Below are 23,889 nucleotides of genomic sequence, written 5' to 3' on the forward strand. Positions count from 1 at the left end.
TGTATTTTCAGGATGAAATAAGCTCAAAATCACAAAAGAAGCAAAAAGACAACTAATTCTAGCATAAATACAAGAAAAGGAATAAAAGTAGACTGCCCGGACCCTCAACGGCACCTCCCAAGGCAAAGAAGAGAAAACAGAAGACTGAACACGCCCCGTGTCCAGCGAACACGGGGCCGTGCCCAAGAAGCAGCAGAAAAGACAAACCAGTAGAAGCTTCCATTGCCCACCACGGGGCCATGTCCAGCGGGCACGGGGGCGTGGTGAAAGTACAGCAGACGCATTAATTGTAATTGCGAATTACAATTAATGAAGAGAGAGAATGTCAGACGGGCACGGGGGCGTGTCCAGCGGACACGGGGCCGTGCCCAGCCTTCTGTTCAGCCTATAAATAAGGGTGCTTGGTTTCATTCCATCTTATCCCTTGGCACACCACCTCTCTCACACTCCATCCACCACCCACCACCACCATAACACCATCATCCACCACCATCATCCATTGTCCATCGTAGAGTGTGTGAGTCGTCTCGGGATCCAAGATTGATCGTAAGAGTTCTTGACAATCAAGGCCATGTTTGCCTAAGTCTCTTACATCACTTGGTGAAGACAAGTGTTTAGTATAATACTTTTTATTTTTAATCTTTTGCACTTTTTATTTGGTTTTGTATTAATGACTTTAATAACTAGTTACTTATGTTGAAGGTGATCTTTCCTTATCGTTTGTCCGTGGTGTCTTGGCATTATTTTACTGTTTATATAAAATAAAAGATTTTCACCATTCATATCTCCACGGTCTATATGGAGGTATGTTGGCTACCTGGTCGGGGGTTAAGGGAACGGTTTGGTAAGGGTCTTGCCCTTGTTCAGCGTTTAGAGGTCCTGCTTGGGACCTGGGTCAAATTTAGTAGGATCTCCTTCAATGCCCATAGGTATTGGATGGCGGGGATCCAAACTCTTTGACCCCCTCATAAGTTAACTACTATTAATACTATAACCCGGCTATTTAGGACTGTATCCCTGCTGACTCAGACTACTTAGCCGAGGGTAACGTCACCGCCAAAAGCGGGGCCTACCACAATTTGCATTAATAACTTAATTCATTATCTTTCAATAATCCGACCCTTTAGGATTGTATCCTTGCTGACTCAAACTACTGGGTTGAGGGTAACGTCGCCTTCAAAAGAGGGGCCTACTACAATAACTAAGATAATCTCTTAAACAAGTGCAAAAGTGCGAAAATAATCAAAGGTTATACTAACACACGAGTCGGATCCAAGTGATTCATCTTGTCTATCTGTTTTTATTTTATCTTATTTTTCAGCATTTAGTTAGTTTTTATTTTTCTTAGTTTAAAACATTTTTTCACTTTTTGATTTGATTAGACGTTGAGGATAAACCGGTATTAAAAGCTCTTGTGTCCTTGGACGACCTCGGTATCTTACCAACACTATACTACGTCCACGATGGGTGCACTTGCCCATATGTGTGTTTAGTGTTAGTAAATATCGTGTTTTATAAATTTAAAACTTGGCTAAAAGTGTAAAAAAGGGGCTTAAATATACATCTAAAATATATACACGCTAGCACGTATCAGTGTGAAATGACTGAAATGTCCTTTCCTCCCCTTTCTCTCTATCTCCTTGTTTGTACACCTCCACACCTCATACCACCATAACACCACCCCCAGATCAAGCCACCACATCCAAATCCCACAGTCGCCGGAAAACGAACCACCGCCACTTCATCACCCCTACCCGCCCATACCCTCACTGCACATATCAGAAAGAAAGGGGAAGTCATCACTTGTGATAAGAAGAAGGGGAAGTCATCACTTGTGAGTCTCTCTCTCTCTCATATATATATATATATCAAAGAATCGACAACTTATAACAGAAAATGGATTTTGGTATGTTTATTTAATCAGTTTCCAAAACCATTATTATCGCAAGCAGATTTGGAGAAAGTGGTGGTGAAATCCAAAAAGACAACGATAGCAGCAAGGGAGTACAGTGGTTTGAGCTCACAATCATAGGTGTGGTCAGTGCCTAGGGAAATGCCAGATGATTATCCGGTTCAAGCTGCGATTAACGAGCTCTCCAAGATTGTTGTTTCCCAGATTATGAATATCAGATCAGATACTCAAGACCGTGAAGATTAGATCAGATGTCTAAGATGATATATGCAGTGAGGGTATGGGTGGGTGGGGTGGGGTGGGTAGGGGTGATGAAGTGGCGGTGGTTTAGTCGTTCGTTTATGGTGGGATTTGGTTGTGGTGGTTTGGATCTGGGGGTGGTGTTATGATGGTGTGAGGTGTGGAGGTGTATAGACTAGGAGATAGAGAGAAAGGGGATGGCAAGGGCATTTTAATCATTTCACACCCACTTAACTTGACAAACTAACCCTCATCCATGCTAGGGACTATCTAAGAACAAATTTGCAAAACTTGGAGACTATAGCTGTAATTTTAAAAATGTAGGGACTATAGGTGAAATCTGGACAAAACACAGGGACTATCCGGACACTTTTCTCTTCTTTTTTTTCAAGAGTAAATTACAAGTTTTGTCCTTTATGTTTACACCAAATTGCACGCGCTGTCCTTTACCTTTAAAATTGACGGGTTTTGTACTTAATTGTAACACCCCAAAAACCCGAATTTTTATATTCGTTAAATGTTATAATATGGCACATCAAGAAATAAATAACTAGGTTATTTAACCTAGTTAAAAGTATGGTAGAAGCAATTAAAGGATGAGTGTTGTGCCAATTATGAATAAGAGAGAACATGAGGGACTAAGATTGCCAAACTTGAATCTGAGTTTAATTAAAACAAAAAAAATCTCAGACACACTAGGTGTGTGCGTGAGATCGATCAGGAGGAGGAGAAAATGGGTGTAAACCCTAGTTCACAAGCAAGCTTCAAATTGACAATGAGATTAGGCTCAAATCCGATGCATGAACTCGTTTTCTTGACAATCTATCCCTAGCAAGCATGTGGTAAGTTGTAATTTGTGATTTAATAATCTTGCTATGAAGTGGGTTATGATCAATCCACGAAATTGTATGAGATTGAGCATGAATATGTGTTAGAATCATCATATGGAACATGTGTTGTGTATGATTTTGATTAATTTCATGTTTAGAAGTAAAACCCATTTGGGATGATGAAGGGAGTGAATCACCATGTCCAATAATTGTGTAAATTGTGATTTAGTATGTTGTATGTGATGAATTATTTTAGATAAGTTGATTAGGACATGAATTAAATGGATGTTTAGTTGAATTTGATGAATGAAGAATACAACATGGAGGATCATGCATGAATGGGTTGTACATTGTACTAAGATAGTGGTACGCACACCAAGTGTTTGATGAAATGCCTAGGTGAGCTTAATAGAGGAAATTGTATGTAAGTAAAAGATGAATATATGTGGGATGTGAAAATGATGTATTTGATAGTAAACTAACATGAGAAGTGTGTTTGGATATTGTTCGTGTGGATATTATGTTGAAATGATGTTGGGTTAGCTTAGTATGGGTTAAAGCGTTAGTTGTGAAAATATGAGAATGCTAGCGTGGGTGGAATGGATTATGTATGTATATGTGTATATGTATACAAGTAAGTGATCATGTAGTTGTAGATGTCATACAATATGAGGTTATGTCGTAAGTTATATGTTAAACCGTTGACTTCTGGAAGTCAATTATGCGTCTACACATAAGAAGCATGACTTGAATTGTTGTCGTACAGGTAGGTTCATAGGAAGTCGTATGGTACGTGTTATGTTAATACGCATTATTTGAGATGACATGATGAATTACGTTAGTTTGAAAGGATATGAAATTGATTATATGTCTCATGCTTGTTAGTTGTGACTAAAGGAAGTCAAATGTGAAATATGCGGTTGATATGATCATTAACATGTACAATGATGTATGCTAATGAAAATGTAATTTGGTGACATGAAAGTATAGGAGTCATGTCAAGACGGACTCAAGCATGAAAGGCTAACGGGTCAAGAGGAGGCAAGGAATCGGATACGAACCCGGATGCACAAGGTAAGTGATTTCCGTAATCACTTCGTAGTACAAGTAAGTAATAAAGTGTTGTAATGAATTAAATATGATGTTTGAGGTCAAATATGTGTTAAAGTCTTTCGTCGTAAACGATGGGTTTAAGGTTGACCAAAATGCCCATGATGGGTATTTTGGGGTAAACGAACTTAAAAGTGGTTTAGAAGCAAGTTATTCGATTAGAGTAATGTTTTGGACAAGTATGGAAGTGGGGATGATGGTTTGGTCAGTCATAGACCAATTAATGCGCGAATACCCTTAACGGGTCAAATAGTTAGAAAATAGTTAAGTCGAATGTATGTAAGTTAAGGATTTCCGTAATCCGGAGGTAATATTTTAAGTTCATATGATAGAATGTGAATTTACAAGCATGTAGGAAGAAACGGGAGGTCAAACGGGTAAACGGTTCAAAAGTTACGTGCGTTTTAGTGCGTACGGACGACGAAACGAACCTGCAGAAAAACTGCAAAAACTAGAGGGCGTCGCCGACGGGTAGGGGGCCTAAATGTGGGATCCTAAAGAATATGTAGTAATGTGGTACCCAAAGGTGGGATCCTAAAGAATATGTAGTAATATGGTACCCAAAGGTGGGATCCTAAAGAATATGTAGTAATATGGTACCCAAAGGTGGGATCCTAAAGAATATGTAGTAATATGGTACCCAAAGGTGGGATCCTAAAGAATATGTAGTAATATGGTACCCAAAGGTGGGATCCTAAAGAATATGTAGTAATATGGTACCCAAAGGTGGGATCCTAAAGAATATGTAGAAATATGGTACCCAAAGGTGGGATCCTAAAGAATATGTAGTAATATGGTACCCAAAGGTGGGATCCTAAAGAATATGTAGTAATATGGTACCCAAAGGTGGGATCCTAAAGAATATGTAGTAATATGGTACCCAAAGGTGGGATCCTAAAGAATATGTAGTAATATGGTACCTAAATGTGGGATTCTAAGTTAAGAATTTCCTTAAGTAGATACGTATGAAGGTATGTATGTATGTATGTATGTATGTGTGAATATAAGTGGTATGTATGAATGAATGTATGTATGTATGTATGTAGGTATGCACGTATGTAGGAACGTACGTATGAATGTAGGTACGTAGGTTTGTAAGTAGTTATGTGTGAACGGATGCACATATGTAAGTATGTATGAAAGTATATACGCATGTATTCAATGAAATTGAGTATTGACGATAATAATAGTGTGCCTTGTGAACGAAGTGTAACGCAGGTTCAATGAGAAAGTCTCACCACAGAATGTACGATCAGATGGAAAGCTGGGATGTAAAGAATTAACGGAACAAGAAGTAAACGTGAATAAATCTTGTATGTTTATAATGCGTACTAATGTTATGAATTTAATGTGGTGAGCGCAGGTAGTACGAGTCATGAGGATCATCAAGGAACAGAGATCGAGGATCGAGTCACTAGTGAGATTGTACGGGAACGTTGATGTATATAATGTAGTAAACATAAGCTATGTTTTTACTTAGTAAATAAGTCGATTGATGGATTTATGTGAAAGAGTTATGTTAAAGTTAATTTTTAAATAAGTTAAGGTGTTTATAATGAAAGAAAGTTTATGGCTTGAACTTCCGCTGCGACTTTTAGTCAAATACGTATTAGGGTCTTACAAGTTGGTATCAGAGCCCTGGTTTGAGGGAATCAAGTACGAGAAGGTAGGTACTTGAACTCAAACCTATGTGCTCTTGTGATAAGGAACCTGTACAATCCATGACTCGATCAAGATCCAAAGGTAGAAATGGAATGAAAACGTGTATGTATGTATTCATATGAAGAAGCTATCGGTTTGCTATGTGCAAGGTAAGCTTAAAAGTTTGGAGAGGATGATCCGTGAATGCAGTCTAAGGTGGATGCTAAGGCAGGCAAGGATGCGAATGGACAGACGGACCCCAGGTACACAATGTTGACATGTATGGGTACCGTTGTTAAAAGAAAAAGGAAGAAGTCTCCTTGGGATGGTAAGTACTAAACGGAAGACAACGATATTGTCTTGGTAAAATTGTAAAAATGTAGCACGAACTGAGACCCACTAATGCGGACATAAGGCGATGATTACCTGAAGGCACGGAATTAGTATGTGAATTGCGCACCTGGCCAGTACGCAAGAAGCATATGACGTTCGTGAGACCGTGGTAATTATCGCAGGTATATCTGTGGAATTGGGTAGCAGGTGGGCGTGCGGGTGAAGTGGGTAGTAAGGCTCTCGGGAAATTGAGAGTACTATGTAGGAATGAAATGCAGAAAATGATATGTTTGAATCTGTGAGACGGATTCAGCACATGTAATGAATGAAAGATGTGAATGGGTAATGTAAATGAAATGTTTGAATCCGCGAAAAGGATTCAAAGCACGAAAGGAAGAAAATGTATGAATAGTATGTGTGGAACCGCTAGACGGATTCAAAACATGAAAGCAATGAAAGGCATGAATGTGACGTTTGAGTTCGCGGGACGGATTTAAAATATAAAAAGGGATGAAATTAATCCACATCACAATGTGTCGACAGTTTGACCATGGTTGTGTCAAACGAGTCATACGGGTAAATGTAAAGTAATAAACAAAAGAATGATCGTAATGGGCATGCAAACCTAAATTTTAAAGCGAAAGAAAGAAGTTCGAACAAGTTATGTGTTAAATATGTTAGTAATGGACTCTTAGGAGTCATAATGAATGACGGGCTACGACCCGGACAATGATTTAAATACGAACAGGTAAGTTTTGTTAAGAATACCGAAATGATGTAATGAATGTCTATGCAAGTAAGCATGAATGGAAAGAAGTACGAAGAGTACCTCAATACATCTATGGTAAGTAAGAAATGACAGCCTGACCTGGAAAGGGTCAAACTGCAAAGGTTGATGAAATGAGGAACCAGAATAAAAGAATTGCATGTAAGGAATGAAATGCGGAATGTGTTAAAGTTTGTACGTAGGACGTTGAAAAAGGAAATATAGGTGAGTAATCACCTAGTATAATGAATGCTTGAATGAAATGTGCTAACCGCAAAAATTGTAGATTATAATGTTAGGAACTCTTGATGTGATGAAACCAAACGAATTGGTGGAAGGATGTGCACGGGCGAAAGCGCATTACGCGGATGAATGAAATCTAGCCTGGTATGACTAGTACTCGTGAAGAATGCGGATCGATCTGGGTTGCAGATCGTCGATGGATGATATGAGATGAGGTCAGTAAAAAGTTTAACTTATGTTAGATAAGTATGAATTGGTTAATTGGGTACGACCTACGAAATGAATGATGGAATGGGTATGGTATAATATGGGAAGTTTGATTTTTTTATTTTATTTTAGCTGACTATAGAAGAGTAGAATGAGCTAACTATGGAGTTAAGCATGTAGGTGTAACTATGAAGTAGTAGTTTTGTTGAGATAACAAAACAAGGACTGAATGCTATATGATGTATATGAATAGAATGTAAATCTTAAAAGATGAGATGGAGACATTAAGTCTTTTATAATCGGGTCAATGAAATGAGGATGGTAGGTGAAAGTATGGTATGAAAAGTATAGACTTGTTAGAAAGAAGTCGGTAATGTGAATAATATATGAGTAAAGAATGGATAGTTTACCTATTATTATGATGTACCTATCAAATTAAGCATAGAAGAGGTATGTGTAAATGATGAATTTAGATCGCATAGTCAACAAGATGATATGAAATTTGAAATAAACAGGAAGGAATGTTATTATTAGGATGTTAGAATTGTTTCAAGCGAACAAAATATATGGCACATGATATACGAATATTATAATGATGAATGAGCCTTTAGTTAAGAAGTATGTTAGAAGCTAGCATTTTTAGTGAAAGCGACACTAATAAGAGCTCTGGGGCGGGTTCTTGAAGATATAAGATTGTCAATGAGATGGGCTGGTGGTCGTGTCGATGAACTGAAAGACAAGGTGATTAGTATCAAACGAAAGTGAGGAAGGTAACTAGTGTTCGATGGAAAATGAGAAAGGTTTCGGGGACGAAACCTCATTTAAGGGGGGTAGACTTGTAACACCCCAAAAACCCGAATTTTTATATTCGTTAAATGTTATAATATGGCACATCAAGAAATAAATAACTAGGTTATTTAACCTAGTTAAAAGTATGGTAGAAGCAATTAAAGGATGAGTGTTGTGCCAATTATGAATAAGAGAGAACATGAGGGACTAAGATTGCCAAACTTGAATCTGAGTTTAATTAAAACAAAAAAAATCTCAGACACACTAGGTGTGTGCGTGAGATCGATCAGGAGGAGGAGAAAATGGGTGTAAACCCTAGTTCACAAGCAAGCTTCAAATTGACAAGGAGATTAGGCTCAAATCCGATGCATGAACTCGTTTTCTTGACAATCTATCCCTAGCAAGCATGTGGTAAGTTGTAATTTGTGATTTAATAATCTTGCTATGAAGTGGGTTATGATCAATCCACGAAATTGTATGAGATTGAGCATGAATATGTGTTAGAATCATCATATGGAACATGTGTTGTGTATGATTTTGATTAATTTCATGTTTAGAAGTAAAACCCATTTGGGATGATGAAGGGAGTGAATCACCATGTCCAATAATTGTGTAAATTGTGATTTAGTATGTTGTATGTGATGAATTATTTTAGATAAGTTGATTAGGACATGAATTAAATGGATGTTTAGTTGAATTTGATGAATGAAGAATACAACATGGAGGATCATGCATGAATGGGTTGTACATTGTACTAAGATAGTGGTACGCACACCAAGTGTTTGATGAAATGCCTAGGTGAGCTTAATAGAGGAAATTGTATGTAAGTAAAAGATGAATATATGTGGGATGTGAAAATGATGTATTTGATAGTAAACTAACATGAGAAGTGTGTTTGGATATTGTTCGTGTGGATATTATGTTGAAATGATGTTGGGTTAGCTTAGTATGGGTTAAAGCGTTAGTTGTGAAAATATGAGAATGCTAGCGTGGGTGGAATGGATTATGTATGTATATGTGTATATGTATACAAGTAAGTGATCATGTAGTTGTAGATGTCATACAATATGAGGTTATGTCGTAAGTTATATGTTAAACCGTTGACTTCTGGAAGTCAATTATGCGTCTACACATAAGAAGCATGACTTGAATTGTTGTCGTACAGGTAGGTTCATAGGAAGTCGTATGGTACGTGTTATGTTAATACGCATTATTTGAGATGACATGATGAATTACGTTAGTTTGAAAGGATATGAAATTGATTATATGTCTCATGCTTGTTAGTTGTGACTAAAGGAAGTCAAATGTGAAATATGCGGTTGATATGATCATTAACATGTACAATGATGTATGCTAATGAAAATGTAATTTGGTGACATGAAAGTATAGGAGTCATGTCAAGACGGACTCAAGCATGAAAGGCTAACGGGTCAAGAGGAGGCAAGGAATCGGATACGAACCCGGATGCACAAGGTAAGTGATTTCCGTAATCACTTCGTAGTACAAGTAAGTAATAAAGTGTTGTAATGAATTAAATATGATGTTTGAGGTCAAATATGTGTTAAAGTCTTTCGTCGTAAACGATGGGTTTAAGGTTGACCAAAATGCCCATGATGGGTATTTTGGGGTAAACGAACTTAAAAGTGGTTTAGAAGCAAGTTATTCGATTAGAGTAATGTTTTGGACAAGTATGGAAGTGGGGATGATGGTTTGGTCAGTCATAGACCAATTAATGCGCGAATACCCTTAACGGGTCAAATAGTTAGAAAATAGTTAAGTCGAATGTATGTAAGTTAAGGATTTCCGTAATCCGGAGGTAATATTTTAAGTTCATATGATAGAATGTGAATTTACAAGCATGTAGGAAGAAACGGGAGGTCAAACGGGTAAACGGTTCAAAAGTTACGTGCGTTTTAGTGCGTACGGACGACGAAACGAACCTGCAGAAAAACTGCAAAACTAGAGGGCGTCGCCGACGGGTAGGGGGCCTAAATGTGGGATCCTAAAGAATATGTAGTAATGTGGTACCCAAAGGTGGGATCCTAAAGAATATGTAGTAATATGGTACCCAAAGGTGAGATCCTAAAGAATATGTAGTAATATGGTACCCAAAGGTGGGATCCTAAAGAATATGTAGTAATATGGTACCCAAAGGTGGGATCCTAAAGAATATGTAGTAATATGGTACCCAAAGGTGGGATCCTAAAGAATATGTAGTAATATGGTACCCAAAGGTGGGATCCTAAAGAATATGTAGAAATATGGTACCCAAAGGTGGGATCCTAAAGAATATGTAGTAATATGGTACCCAAAGGTGGGATCCTAAAGAATATGTAGTAATATGGTACCCAAAGGTGGGATCCTAAAGAATATGTAGTAATATGGTACCCAAAGGTGGGATCCTAAAGAATATGTAGTAATATGGTACCTAAATGTGGGATTCTAAGTTAAGAATTTCCTTAAGTAGATACGTATGAAGGTATGTATGTATGTATGTATGTATGTATGTATGTGTGAATATAAGTGGTATGTATGAATGAATGTATGTATGTATGTATGTAGGTATGCACGTATGTAGGAACGTACGTATGAATGTAGGTACGTAGGTTTGTAAGTAGTTATGTGTGAACGGATGCACATATGTAAGTATGTATGAAAGTATATACGCATGTATTCAATGAAATTGAGTATTGACGATAATAATAGTGTGCCTTGTGAACGAAGTGTAACGCAGGTACAATGAGAAAGTCTCACCACGGAATGTACGATCAGATGGAAAGCTGGGATGTAAAGAATTAACGGAACAAGAAGTAAACGTGAATAAATCTTGTATGTTTATAATGCGTACTAATGTTATGAATTTAATGTGGTGAGCGCAGGTAGTACGAGTCATGAGGATCATCAAGGAACAGAGATCGAGGATCGAGTCACTAGTGAGATTGTACGGGAACGTTGATGTATATAATGTAGTAAACATAAGCTATGTTTTTACTTAGTAAATAAGTCGATTGATGGATTTATGTGAAAGAGTTATGTTAAAGTTAATTTTTAAATAAGTTAAGGTGTTTATAATGAAAGAAAGTTTATGGCTTGAACTTCCGCTGCGACTTTTAGTCAAATACGTATTAGGGTCTTACATTAATGTTTCAAAATATTACACGGTATGTCCTTTGAGCCTAACCCAGTTTATTTTTTTTGCTTAAATATGGTCATGTGACTTGTATATAAGGGCATTCTTCTCATTTCATCTTTTTAAGGACTAGTGTGTAAATAATTAATATTCAAGGACTATTTTATAAAAAACAAAACAAAAACATATAAATAAATAAAAAAAACTGAAACTCACTCTTTCTCTCTTCTCTCTCTCTAAACTCATCTCTCTCTGTGTTACGAGCATAAAACAAAGCATAAAACAATCCCTAATTAAAATGTGATCAATGTTGCTAGTAGATTTTGTGAATGTAGAATTACAGTTACTCACCTCAAGAATGTGCCTTTTACTAGGAATCCACTATAATTGAACAGAATCCAACAACTCTCCACCATCACTCACTAAACAACTCTTATTCCAATGTTCCTGAATATCATTAGCTACAGACGCGTTATTGTTACTCGTTCCAAATGAAATTCTCTGCATTTCGCTTTAGATTTCATTCTTCGATCCATCAGTGATCTCTGTGACAGGTTCGTGACTTTGTGGTGATTATTAGCAACTGGTAGGGTTTCTTCGTCGATTGAAGAGTTGAATGCGATCGAAGACAACTGGTTTTCTATGGCGTCAAGCGGGTAATCGATTGAATGGATGTTAGGGTTTTGGCCGGCGGATCCAAATGTGGATTTAGGGTTCAATAATGGAGAGGAAATCGAGGTCGTGGTAGTAGAACCAGTGGCCGGTACGATGGTTCTGAAGTTCGTTTTGGTAACAATTCCGGCGGCTGTGGTGACTCGTCGTTTTCAGTGATTTGGGATTTAGGGCTCACAATAACACGACACTGTTCTTCAATTCATCTCTTGGTCAAAGTCAGCAAGCAGATCCACACATGTTTGGTGATGAGCCTGGGTCTGGGTCTTCATATTTGTTGCAGGGTTGTTAGAGATAGAGAATGGAGAGGAGTTTGAGAGAGTGAAAGAAAGAAGAGAGAGTGAAGTTAATTAGGTTTTTTTTTTAATTTGTATCTTATTTTTTAATATTTTAACACATTTAGTCCCTTGATATAAGTTATTTACTCAATCGTCCTTGAAGAGGCAAAATGATAAGAATACCCTCATGTGCAAAGCACATGACCATATTTAACAGAAAAATCTGACTGAGTTAGGGCTAAAGGACATAACGTGTAGTATTTTGAAACGTTAAGGACAAAACTCGTCAAATTTAAAGACAAAGGACACCGCCTGCAATTTGGTACAAACATAAAGGACAAAACTTGTAATTTACTCTTTTCAAAATAATACTACTTGAGAGTAGTTACTGGCCTAAACCCCTGAATTCGAAATACCTTTATTTTGTTCATCTCTTGGTTCATGAAAATCACACAGATCGCATACTCGTTCTTGAAGAATTTCGATTATAAGATTTATCCAATTAAAAATTCGAGTGAATCATTGAATTATTTTTTGGGTAAATTACTTTTTGAGTCCCTGTGTTTTATTGGTTTTAACTAGTTGAGTCCAAAAGCAAAAAGTTTAACGACCTGAGTCCCTATAAGCATTTTCTTTAACCATTTGAGTCCAAATTTCTAACTCAGTTAGAATTTTGTTGTTGCATTTTGTTAAATGACCAAATTACCCCTATAAAACACATAAAACACAAGGACTCAAAAAGAAAAAGAATATATAATAATAATACTTATTATTATTATTTAAAAATTATATCATCATCTTCACGAAACCCATATTCAACCATATTCAACTTAAAAGAACATGTGATACACATATAATGAAACTCCTACGGCCTGCGAAATCCATACATGTAAACATCCTATCACCACCCTCCACCACCACACCATCACCACTTTCACTGTAATCTCCAAAATCATCAAATTCTCACCAAAACTCACCACCAATTTGCACAATCCACCTATCACAGTACTCACCTACACTCAATTTGCATAGCTAGAAGCAATCATCGATCTTATTTACCCCAAATTACCGTTTTTAGGGTTAACCGAACCCTAATTTAAGTTTTTCCGATCAAAATCGCCAGGCGAAACTTCATCGTTTTGTTTTAATCTTATCAGCAAATCGGTACCCTAGGATTTGTTGTTCGATTTTGATTATATCCAATGGCGTTGTCGAACGGTGGAGGGCTTCCACGGCACGGCCACACTCCGCCGGAAGGCCCGCTAGAATACTGTCTGGGCTTATTTGATGTACTGCGAAATCGTCGATTAAAACGGTGTTGTGCAGTTTAGCTGGATTTCGCAGCCGGAGGTGAAGCCGATTGGGTATGGGATGTCGTTGAGTATGCTGCCGGAACATGTCTGGTACAGTAGGGTTTAGAGAGAGAGCAAAAGTTGCAGATTTGTTTTGAGAGAGATCATAAAGAGAGAGAGAGATGTATAAATTAGTTTCTTTTTTATTTTTTCATTACAGGGTTAATTTGGTCAGTTAACAAAACTTAACAATAGAAATTTAACTGGGTTAGAAATTTGGACTCAAATGGTTAAAGAAAATGCTTATAGGGACTAAGGTCGTTAAACTTTTTGCTTTTGGACTCAACTAGTTAAAACCAATAAAACACAGGGACTCAAAAAGTAATTTACGCTTATTTTTTTGAAAGTGTTTCACGACTCTCAGATTAATCCGGTTAATTGTTATATTTCCCTAACAAAAGCATGTAAACTCAAATAATTATGAACGAAATCTGAAATATACACATACTGCATCGACTACTGTATAGCTATAATAATTCAAGTCGGTATTAATTTTAAAGATATATGTTTTTAAACGCCCAAGATAAGAATTTTTTGGACACTCATTGAGTTTTCACATGTCTTCACCTCTCCTTTTCTCTCCCTCGTATTCCCTTCGATTGCTCCCTTTCATATTTCTTAGAGTAAACTTCCGTTTTGCTCCCTGTGGTTTGCCCACTTTAACGGTTTTGCCCCAAACCTTTAAAAATAGCCATTTTACTCCCTGATGTTTTGGTTTTGTTGCCAATTTGCTCCCTGCAGGGAGCAAAATGGAAAAACAAACAATTTGGATGGAGTTAGAGGCGGGGAGCAAACTAGCAAAAAAATTGAAACATCAGGGAGTAAAATGGCTATTTTTAAAGGTTTGGAGCAAAACCGTTAAAGTGACCAAACCACAGGGAGCAAAACGGAAGTTTTCCAATATGTTTAATTCAAAGCAAAACCGTTAAAGTGACCAAACCACAGGGAGCAAAACCGTAATATGATATTTTCCAATATGTTTTTTTAATTCAAGTCTCAATATATAATACATATTTTTAAGAAATGTAAATTTTCTCTCATTTTTTCTTTTAACACCCATATCAAATTTCGATCTCATTTTCAAACAAAACACAAATCAAAGTGCTAGACAACAAGCTAATTATCAATAATAATATAAAACCTAAAAAACAATTTGAAAAATACAAAGCTAATCCCACTTTCTATATATAATTGATAGGATAGCCAAAGAATGAGAAGCATAATGGAGGATGATTAGTTCTATGGTATCACACTAAATTGAACCCTAATTAAATAAAAAGAATGGATCAATTACTGTTCTTCAATTTTTTTTAGTTATTTTGTTATAGTTTTATTTTAAATCCTATCTAAAAAAACATGATGTAAAATAAAGGACCTTAACTATATAAAATATTATAACCAAATGGTCTTTGGTCTATCATTACCCTAGAGTTGGATAAGACTTTGCCTCTCTTAATGGGGAGGTTTTGGTCCTGTAGTTGAAAAAATGTAATTTTAAAGTAGAGTTAGAGAGTGTGTGAGTTGCTGTTAAATGAAATATTTGATATAATCTTTATAATTTTTTTTATTACTAATTTATTTTGTATTCATGCCAATATCAACATTTTTTTGTGATGATAATAAATACATCATAACAAAGCTTAGATCTATAATATTGTATACTTGGATAATCTTTTTGGAGAAAAACATGTCCTTTGTCAAAGACATATGCTATATTAGAGTCTAACAATTATATTTTAATATAAAAAGTAGGCAGAAATAAAAACAGTTTATTAAACACATAAAGTTGGTAATTAAATTCAAAATATATATAAGAATCCATTACTAACAATGCTATTATAGAATATTCAATGAAACACATTTACCCCACATAAACTTTTTAAAATTTTTAAAGAATGGAAAAGGCATTTATGACCAAAAAACTATTTTTAAAATACTTTATTCATTCATTTAGATGAATAATTGGAGCATCTTGATTATAAAAATCATATGGCTGTAGCTCGTTACAACCAACTTTGGTTGAGTTTCCAGCTCAAACTTTGCCGTTCTATATGATTTTAGAATAATATATGAGTAATAATTCACCTTTCAGATTATGTTGATCATTGGCTAATGAGAATATACGTATCTTTCTAAAGATTAATCCAACAATCTTTTAATGTCACATGTCATAAATCTATCTAGGATGATATATTTAAATAGCTTAACTTCATTTAACGTACAAGACTCTTGTGAAAGTGATTATCTACGAACGATATGGTTTTTTCAAGACAGACATTTGTAGCAATACACAAAAGGAAATTGGGATTGGAGAGAGATTGGCAACATCCGTGAGGATCTCAAGGGTGGCAATCCTTCATCGGAGAGACCATTACAGACAATGCGAAGTTTGAGATTTCCGACCGAGTGGATGTAAGTCACCGGACCCAAAAATTTCTATAAAACCAGGGGGTCAAAAACGTATATAACCAAAAATTTCTATACGAAAACTACATACTCTCCACTACTGAGCAAAAAGTTCGGGGGGTCGGCCGCCACCTTCCGCCCCTTAAAAGCTTCGCCCATGATTACAAAGGCCCCAGAAAATGTTGATCGACGGGGCTTAGTGTCACACCCCAACCGATGACGTAATTTCGTGAAAAATCGAATACTTGGATTGAGGGACTTCACTAAAAATTGTGGGTTTTCACGACTATTTTTGGTGAAGGTTGTCTCGTTGGTGAAATGCGAGTGTCTTCATGTGTGTAATGTGTTATCCTTAGGAAAGGCATGTATAATTTAAGATAAAAGAAGAGATAAGAAGCAAAATATGAAGAATGCAAATATTTTAATCATGAGAATTCAAGAATGGTCAAGTTTGGTACTTAAACTATAGACTAGGTCAAATCATGGCAATTTTTCCTAATTCCGTTTAGTTATGGCCCTGATACCAATACGTCATACCCCAACCAATGGCGGAAATCTCGGGGCAGGACGAAATAGATTGCAATAGACTTCATAACACTAATGGTGATGATATTTAATAATCAAAATTTCGTTTCAGTGCTAAACAAAGTACATCGTTTGGATACAAATTACAACAAGTTGAACAAAAGACAAAGTACAACAACAATACAAAATTAAAATGAGTTTCTAGCCAATCCTACAAGATTTCATTCATCATCATCATCATCATCAATTTCCTTTAATACGTATTAAAGTATAGATCAATACATAAAGTATTGGCGAGCATACAAGTTTAAGTATTAGCATAAGTATAAAAGTTTAACATATGATACTAGCATGAAACTATAAATGTCATCCCAAAGATTCCTGCAACCGTAATCTTATCGTAGCAACGATAAGACCGTTTTGTTTAACTTAACATGACCTCAAGAATACGGGCGGTGCGTTAATCCTATAGCTTTGTACATGTTAAGGGAGGCTCTTATGAAGTTAATGACAAGTATAAAGCATAAAGAATTCTAGCATATATGAGTCCAAGTATAACGTATTAAGCATGTATGTTGGATTGTTTGTTTGTGATTTAAGCATAAAGTATGTGATTGCGTGAATTTAATAGCATATACGTATTGCACCCAAAAGTGTTAAAAGTAAAAAGGGAGTCTGAGTTTTCCGAATAACCGTGAATTGACGAGTTGTTGAGATTGGAACACTGAAGTTACTCTACAAGGGGAAACAAAGGTGTCTGAGTTTTTGGATTTGGTGAGAGATTCGGATTCGGAATTTAAGTATATAAAAAGTATTTACACGAAATATATCTTGTCTTAAACACTCGTTTTGACACTAAGATTTTTTATGTGATTTCGTGGGTCCTAACTTGCCCATTAGAGTCAATACGAGGAATTTAGAACAAAGATAAAGTAAACTAGGGTTCATAACATTTAACCATCAACCGGTTAATATTAAGAATTTGGCTATGTATATAATATATATATTTATAATATAGTCCATAATATCATAGAATTCATGTAAGTCAAGCATGGAGGTATGTATACTTCTTTGTATGATTCACTAAAGCACAAAGTTTATCAACATAGTTGATAAACCCGGTTGGTGGTGAATAAGAATAACATAAACTAACTAACTTTGCCAAGTAGCCAAGTAAGATCAACCCGGGTGTTCCATACCCATTATGGTAAATGTTGAGGTGCGGCGATGTTGTGTTACTTTGAGTCTTGGAAGCTACTTGGATGTTCATACACAAGTACACAAGTGAGGTAGTCGAAGTAGTTTGGAAAGCCAAGGCTCCCACAATTCACACTTCTACCAAAATACAAGTTCATCCATATTGAAGATGGTGAATCTTAGATGGTTTCAACACTTGGGACATGTATGAGCAAAATTTAAAAGAGTTTTTGAACTTGTTTCTTGGTGGAAATCAACCACGACACAAACCCACAACTAGGAGCTTAGTTGGAAGCTTGGTGGGTACAAGATTTCACCAAGTTTTAGTCAAGAAATGCAAGATACAAGAACATCAATGAAAGCAGAATTTTAACTCTACTTTGGACCTCAAATATGGTGAGGTTCCACCTTAGTTTTCCATGACAAACTTGTGGTGTCACATCCCAACCGATGGCGGAAACATCGGGGTGCGGCACTAAGCGTTCAGATTGTTCATGAGATTCCATAACATCAAAAAGTTTCATTATAGATTAATTAAGTTTCATGCAAAATTTGTCTAAAACAACATCACCAACAAAGTATCAAATACAACCATAAATCATTGTTCAAAATCTATATTAAACTAGGTGGGTTTCTAAGCATCAGCCTAGCATGATTTCCATGATTCAGCATCCTATCAGCCTGCAACATGTATTAGAATAGAGTCAGTACAAAAATGTACCGGCGAGTATACAAGTTTGAGTATATAGCATAATAGATTCGAAAGACTCATATCCATAATGTAACTAATAACAAAATAGTTTCAGTCGTGCTAGTGTCCACAGTCCAAGTGATAGCCCAAATGTCCCGATACTTTGGTGTTTTCCCAAGAATCAAGGAAAACTAGAATCCTCCTAACAATACCCCCGAGAATAATGAGGAGGTGCATCTCCTATAGCGCTACTATTGTTAAGGCGGAACTACACACTCTTGATTAAACGTTCACATAGCACAAAGAATCAAGAATCACAAGTTTCACATACACATAGGATAGAGTTTAGATTCCAAAAGCATCAAGTTTCATAGTTTAATAGAATACATGTTGCATCCCAAAGTTACGTTGAATACAAAATTTCGTGGGCAATGGATTTATTAAACCAACTAGGTTGTAAATTTTGAAAATCGAGAAATAAGCTTTTATGGTAAAGGTTAAGAATTTCGTGTGTGTGAGCTATATAAAAAAATATATATATATATTGTAGGATAAGGAATTCGTTCATATAAACAATGCATGCTGAAATAAATAGAGATTTGCCTAATGATAAACGATTTAGATATAAACGTGATCATGTTTACGTAATATAGTCTATTAAGGAAAATATTGGTAACGATCACCTAAGTAAGGGAATCACCCCTAATACGTTGGCGAGGCCGTTGTAAGATGAGAAAAGAAACGGAGTTAGTCGTCAAGGTAAGGAAATCACTCCCACCTTGATGATATGTCTCCATTTATTGTTACAAGGGGTATAAATAAGATTATGTGAAATCATGCATGTAAATAATGTATAAATGTACGATAAAGTATTTGTACGATATATGCGTAGAAAATGAAATTTCAAAAAAATAATTCGAATTCGAAAAGAGGGAGTAGATGAGACTTGGTCATAATGTTTGTTTAAGAAAATGAAATTGATCACATAGCATAAAGGGTCACATAGCGTAAAGATTCAAGTTGATTTGCATAGTATAAAAGTTTAAACGTCTCATATAGCATAATCATGAATTCCACATAACATAACATGAATAAATGAAAGCATTGTAAATTTAGTTTGTTCACGAGGGATTATTATTGTTTGTGATTGCGATACCGTGCGAAATGATTAAAACGACATTTGGAAATGAATGAACGTTCAAGTATAAAAATCACATATAAATTGAGATACATAAAAGAGAGGCTCAATAAAACATTGGATTGTTTCGGGTAGAGAAACGTCGACTATTCCAAAGTGGGTCGAAAGTTCTTTCGAATTAGAGATATTGTGCTTTGGCCTATAAGTAAGATACTCTCGTCGAGAAGCGATTAACGGTATCTTACCCTTCCGGTTACTACACATCTCTAAATGATTGAAACATTCGGGACTTTGGCGAGAATAAAAATCGAGGAATGAGACTTAATCGACGAGATGCGGGTTTCACCCCTAACTTGACGATTTCGTACCCTAAATGTGGTTGGTACTCGTCGATCAAAATAAAATTTTGACACTTTGACGAGGGTCCACTAGAGTTGAAATGGAAATTACCATTAAGTTGTGGATGTCACTCCTAGCTTAATGGTGAAATTTCGTGCAAATGGAAACCCAAATTGTGGGTTTCACGCCTATTTTGGTAATTTCTTCTCGTTGGTATTATAAGAGCATAAAAATAGCATAAGTGTATTCGTGTTAGCCTTAGGAAAGGCACATAATTTTAATAGAAAGTATAGCTAGGAAGCATGCATGGTAGAGCACAAAAGTTTTAAACAACAAATAAGAGGCAAAATTCCTAGAACTATAGATTAGGGCAAAAGCATGGCAATTTTCCTAATTCCCTATAGTTATGGCTCTGATACCAATCTGTCACACCCCAACCGATGGCGGAAACATCGAGATGAGACGAAGTGTGTAAAGAATGCTAGAGACGTCATTACACTATGTAACAATATTTAATTAAATTCAATTTTCATTTCAAAACTAAATGTCATACAAATTCAAAAGGGAATAACAACATTGTTTCAACAAATAACATAACAGAAAAAAAGATAGATAAATTTAGGTGTGTATCTAGCCACCCTAAACTTGTTTCATCAATCATCCATACTTCAATAATCAACCTGCAACATGTATTAAAATAGAGTTTCAATGCAAAAGCAAGGAGCGAGTATACAAGTTTGTCTACATAGCATAATAGAATAAAAACTCGTATCCAACATGAACATATTAAAATAGTTTCAACCATGCTAGTTTACGCAGTCCAAGTGATAGCCCAAGTTTCCAATGCGTTAAAGTACCTAACCCAAAGTTTTACGGGAGGTTAATATGTCTCCTCCTAACAATACCCCAAAGACTAACGGGGAGGTGCATTACCCCTATAGCGCTACCATTGTTAAGGCGGAACTACACACAAGGATTAAACGTTCACATAGCACAAAATAGTCTCAAGTATCACAAGTTTCATGTTTCACGTTTAAAAGGATAGATTATGTTTCAAATAAGTTTCAAGTGTCACGTGCGTTTAATATAGAATACATGTTGCACCCAAAGTGTTTAAAAGTAAAATGGGTTCGAGTATACTCACGGTTTACAAGTCTTGACTTGGAAGATCCGAGAGTAAGTTTGGTGGATGATTTAGCTTGGAGCACCTAGTCCTTCTACACGAGGAAACGTAGGTGTGTGAGTTTGGCGTTTACGGAAGATTAAGAATATGGAAATAACTTAGTATAACGAAAGTATATGTGTATGAAAAAATAATCATCTTTTAGACTTTATAACCATCATATGACACTAGGTAACCAATATGGTTATTTGATGTTTTTCATGGGTAGTGAACCCATTAGAATCATATTAAGGTTTAGGTCTTGGATGATATTCTGCTTCTTTAACATGTAAACACAAGTTTAACATCAAAGGTTCGAATGAGTATATGCTTATACTTAGGCTAAATATTACATATTATTTAGGTCCAATATTTCAAGTAGGAGGTAGAAGATTAAATCTCCATTTAGGCACCTCTTAGTTACAAGGATGTCATGTATGGGGTAGGAAGACTAAGCTTCCATTTAGGCACCCCTTTGAAGTTCACCACTTCTCTTGATGTAAAGACAACCAAGGAGGGTCACGAACTAAGGTTTATACGAGTATGTAAGATAATCTAACTAATAGAAATCCTCAAATCATGTGAGGATTGTATGTTTGGACAACTCAAGTTGTTCCATAATCACTCATGTATCAAAGTCTAAGTTTGACATGACTTGTGGGTTAAAACACTAATCAAAACACCAAGTTTATGAGGTTTAATCCTCTGATTTTAAGTGTCTCAACCATGTTTTTAAGCTTACCCAACCATAAGAGAGGTTGTAAGCACTAGGACATTGGTGTGAGATGTGTTAGACACAAGTTGGATAAGAAATAACAAGTTGTTGAATAATAATAAACAAAACAGAAAGTTTTAGTCCATTTTAGGGCAAATCCAAGCATGATTCTTCCAAGGAAAAACCAAGGATTCAAACCCAAGGACATAACAAAGCAATAGGAAGAAGAACCAAGTGATTTGGTTGAGAAATGAGCAAGTTACACTCACTTTTGTAAGTCTTCACGAATCTGTCCAAAACTCAGATTCTCAGCTGATTAGAGAGTAGTTTAGTGAAGATTTAGGAGTTGTGAAAGTGTCAAATGGGTTGGAGAAGGTGGGTGTTTATAATGGAAGAGTTAGAAGGTGATTGGAGGTGATTAGAGGTGGATTAAAGGTGATTGGGTGAGTTTGGAGAATTGGATTTCGTGCAACCAGCTCAAGAAACACACATTCTGCCGAAACAGGGGCGTAGCGTGACGCGAGGGGGGCTAGGCGTCACGCGGCGCCCTAGTTCCAACAAGTTTGGTTTTGTTGCATTTTGGCCCCTGAAGTTTATGTTTGATTCTTTTAGGTGCATTTTTGATAGCTTAGGGACTTGTTTTGATATAAAAGCATAGTATAAGGTGTAGTTAAGCATGATGATCATAACCAAAGTATGTTTAAGCGTATAAATGTCATAACCAAGTATCGTTCTCGTTCAAAACACGTTCAATGCATAAGTTTAGATTAATTACAAGTTTCGCACATAGTTTCCAAGAATAACGATTAAACGTCGATTGATTCACCAAATCGAACATACGAGCATACATAGAATGCGTATAACATAAACGTAACCAAATACAAGCTTCATTAATGATCCAAGTCTCGGTTTGATAATGATTACAACGAAAGGAACGATTACAAGAATACAAGGTTTCCAAAAATAGAAATACGAACAAAACTTTCTATAAATGGAAAGTACAAAAGAGCCGAGCGTTACAGTCTCCCCTCCTTTAGGAAATTTCGTCCCGAAATTTAGGAAAACGTAGGCTTGAAAAAGTTTTGACAATAGGATGATTATTAAGAAATGAGGCCTTGAGAATTTGAAACGTTTTGAAAGGTATGAAGTTTTGGAGACGACAAGGCCTAGTACTTTGAATAAAGTGATAATGGTCTACTAAGTACGTCTATATAAGAATTAAGGATAGGAAGACGGTTTAACAGACTTGATTGTCAACGGGGTTCGTATAAAAGACAAAAATAATGGAGAATACTAGAAGTATTGAAGTGGACGATCGATTTTTAATAAACGAATGCATGTTATAAGTATGATATAAGTATTAGATAGACGAAAGTAGCACGTTAAAAATGAAGTCTCATCATGGATAATTGGATATAATGCGTTTGTGAGTTGCCTAAGGTTATAACAGGTCTAAATGGTCTGTAAAACACTGAATTTCTCATAGCACGTTTTATGAAATTTTGGTAACATGGTGAAAACACTTATATATAGGAAGTACCAACGGCGTATCCACCATGTTTTGACCACGTTACATCCGTTTCGTATTCGGTGTCATGTTACATCCCGTGTCTTACCATACACAGTAGTACACTATATGGTTTCTCATACGCCCATCACTACAATCCCGTGTGCACCCGCGATTATACTAATCGTCGCATGATCCGCATAGCTTGTACTAGTTGCGTATGAATCAAGGTATACATAAATTTTGAAAATAAGATCGCGTGTGCATAAAAAAGTAACATATAAGTATGTTTGCGTTCTAAATAGTATAAGACCAACGTGAGCGAATCCCTCGGGTTTCGCCCGCGTATAGGTGCGAAAGTATAATTTTAAGTATGAATAAATCACGAGCATAGTACAAGTTTAAATATGAGTACGCATGTGAGCATAAACACCAAAACGTATGACAAGAGTACGAGCATAAGCACAACGTGTGTAAAAAGCGGGTATAAATGTGAGTACAAGAATGTGTGAATGTGAACTCAATTATAAATCGTATAAATGAGGGTATATATATGAGTACGAGTATAACATAAATTGTATAAATGCGAGTATCACTATGAATATAAGTGTAATCATAATTAATTTAGTATGAATAGAGAATATATATGAGAGTGAATATAGGTTTAAGCATAGTTGTACAGATATAGGTATAAGTATGATGTATG

General features: G+C 36.0%; 2 long non-coding RNA genes across 2 annotated transcripts; both read left to right on the top strand.

Annotated features, from left to right (window-relative positions):
- The first annotated feature begins 2,911 nt into the window (after positions 1-2,911).
- On the top strand, positions 2,912-5,498 carry LOC118484822. The gene is made up of 3 exons (XR_004874578.1): positions 2,912-2,994; positions 3,973-4,056; positions 5,456-5,498. It is a non-coding gene; the product is annotated as an uncharacterized LOC118484822 (long non-coding RNA).
- Positions 5,499-8,131: 2,633 nt separating this feature from the next.
- On the top strand, positions 8,132-10,993 carry LOC118484823. Its single transcript, XR_004874579.1, has 3 exons — positions 8,132-8,482; positions 9,461-9,544; positions 10,951-10,993. It is a non-coding gene; the product is annotated as an uncharacterized LOC118484823 (long non-coding RNA).
- Positions 10,994-23,889: the final 12,896 nt, after the last annotated feature.

The sequence above is a fragment of the Helianthus annuus genome, chromosome 12 (assembly GCF_002127325.2).
Source record: "Helianthus annuus cultivar XRQ/B chromosome 12, HanXRQr2.0-SUNRISE, whole genome shotgun sequence".
Classification (NCBI taxonomy): Eukaryota; Viridiplantae; Streptophyta; class Magnoliopsida; order Asterales; family Asteraceae; genus Helianthus; species Helianthus annuus.